The sequence below is a fragment of the Ochotona curzoniae genome, unplaced genomic scaffold (genome assembly GCF_017591425.1).
Source record: "Ochotona curzoniae isolate NIBS_2020 unplaced genomic scaffold, NIBS_Ocur_1.0 scaffold_1852, whole genome shotgun sequence".
In the NCBI taxonomy this organism is placed as follows: Eukaryota; Metazoa; Chordata; class Mammalia; order Lagomorpha; family Ochotonidae; genus Ochotona; species Ochotona curzoniae.
In genome coordinates, this window is record NW_024467087.1 from 35,704,033 (window position 1) to 35,706,560 (window position 2,528).

General features: G+C 40.9%; 1 pseudogene; it reads right to left on the minus strand.

The window, feature by feature from the left end:
- Positions 1 to 230: 230 nt before the first annotated feature.
- Positions 231 to 523, minus strand: LOC121169309 (annotated as a pseudogene).
- Positions 524 to 2,528: the final 2,005 nt, after the last annotated feature.

The window sequence follows — 2,528 nt, forward strand, 5'->3', positions numbered from 1 at the left end:
AAGTTCCTTATTGCAAAGCTATCTAAATTCATAACAAAAAGATCAATGTCCAAAATCTAGTGGAAAACAGATAAACATATGAATATCATGTTCACAAAAAACCACACACCAATGTTTCTGAAATACATTTAATTTTATTGGTAATGACAAATGTGAATTATTATTTGATACATTTCCTTTTTTTTCCAGTTTTTAAAACCAAAATATTTATTACCTAATTGTTGAAATTCTCAAGATGAACTGCATGTGGCAAGAGCTGCCCTCTTGGGTTTAGGCATTGTACTTTGATGAAATCCATGTCTGAATCTGCTATACATGATTTTGAGGTTCCTTATCCAGCCAGTCCCAGTGGTATTGCATCTTTTAGCCTTGGCACTCCAGTTATACTTCTTCTTGTGCTTGGCAGGGTAGCCACACTTGCTGCAGGTGGACTTCTGCAAGTAGTAGATCTTGGAGCCTCAGCAGCGACACAGCATATGCATCTTTTGCAACGCTTCCCAAACTACCATGTTCCCTTCATCATCTTCCCTCTATGGCTGAGGGTGTCTGCCCTGAGGATGTCCATGGTCAGTCCTTCTCTTTCCTGACCTAACAGTAGAGATCAACGCAGATCCTGCCTTATGTGGAGTCTGACACTTGACCCACAAGGCAGAAAAGCAGGAAGACTGTGTATATCCCCATACGCCATGACAGGAAAGGATCCTGTTTCTTGGGCAACTAGGAACAGCTCAATGACAGAGTTACCCTTTTTAATAAGCAAAAAAGTATGTGGCAGAAAAAAAAATAACTCTTGGTTGTTTTTCAGGATTAGAAATCTAGGTCCCTCAGATGTAAGCAACTGCCTAGGTTACATTGTACCGAGGTAAGTGTGACACTGTTGGGAGAAAAATAGCTAATACCTGGCAGGCATTCTCGGCCTGGTTAATGTCAAATTTGTGTTAACTATACCAGTGTACCAACATAGATGCTTATTCTTTTTTTTTTATTTGTTAAAAAGATATGTAGGGGCAGACGCCAGCACAGGAGCAATCAGCATCTGGGGACCTGTGCCCATGTGGTGTGTGTGTCCCAAGCAGGTGGGCAGATAACAAACACTGATATTCCCTTAGAGTCACTCACACACACGTTTTCCACACTCATACAGCACTACACAGTCATGATCTTACTTGACACTTTTTGACGCACCAAAGGGAGACAGATCAGGACAATTTTTCACAAGCAGTAAAGGAGTTTCTTGGACTGAGAGGGCAAAGATAGAAATAATCAGCTCCTAATGACAGTCGTTTATTTTATTTTTACAGCTAAGAAATGGGCTTACCAACCCCATTTTGCAAATGAGGAAATAGAAGAACTACCTTAGAGCTCAGAGCTGCAAAGTAACAACCTGGAATGCAAGCCATCAAACTCTACAGTGTGTGTTCCCAAAACTTAAGTTCTTTGTTGCAGGAGTGAAAAAAAGAGAGAGATAGGAAGGAAAGGGGGTTTGGAGAGTCCTGTGAAAGAGCCCAGCCATCTGAAGGAATGAAGGATGTGTGGAGTGGAATGCAATGATACTCACATTCTTTGAACACTCCACTGAAAGAAAAGCAAAGCATCACTTACTGAAAGGAAAAAGTGGTAAATAAGGGCTTTCATGATCTAGATATCATGAGCTGCCTGAAAGAGGAAGCAAGTACTCACTGTATGAAAGCATAGGTCCACCACACAGGAGCTGAAATCATGCTGAGCTTTGTGCAGCACAGTGAGAGGTCACAATGTCATGCTTTGTGTGTCTCAGTAGCTGTCTTTGCAGAACTGTGGAGGAGAAGCAAAGATCAGAGGCTACCACCACTTTGGTTCATATAAGTTATTAATGATTTATTTTTATCTCCCTTCCCATGCTGGTATTCCCCCATTAAAACACTTACATGGGTCCTTTGACTTCTTAACATTCCCACTCCACTTAAAGTACTTGCATAGGCTGGTTGTACGAGAAGATGTAAAAAAAAAAAAAAAAGATAGTAATCCAGCCAAAGCTGCTATTGGACCTATGACTTCTGGGGATCTACATAGCCCAGACCAGAGTCTGAGCTGCCATACTTACAGAGGGTCACCTCAAGGGAATAGTCATGGACAAGCAGGCCTTTTCATGGTAAAAAGAGATTTACTTGATCTCTAGAGTCATAAATTATATAGTACCTGTTTGGGGTTGTGGGGGGAGGCAATAAGGGCATTCTACATTTGTGGTCTGTGCTCTAAAAGGACTTTGAAAACTCTATTCCATCCATAATCAGCTCTATTCTTGAGGTTTTATTCCAGCCTTTTCAGGCCTTGTGGTCTGAGGGTACTTACTGAAGCAGAAATTGCAGGATGAGACTTTTCAGAGTATCAGATCTATTATAGCTTTTCTGGAATAAAAAGATAGTTTGAAACAATGCAGTTGGTAAAAACCTCCCTCTAATATTTTTTAGACATTTATTTGAGAGAGGAAAAGGAACAGGGGTATCTAATCCACTGGTTCGCTCTCTCAATGCCCACAATAACTAGGC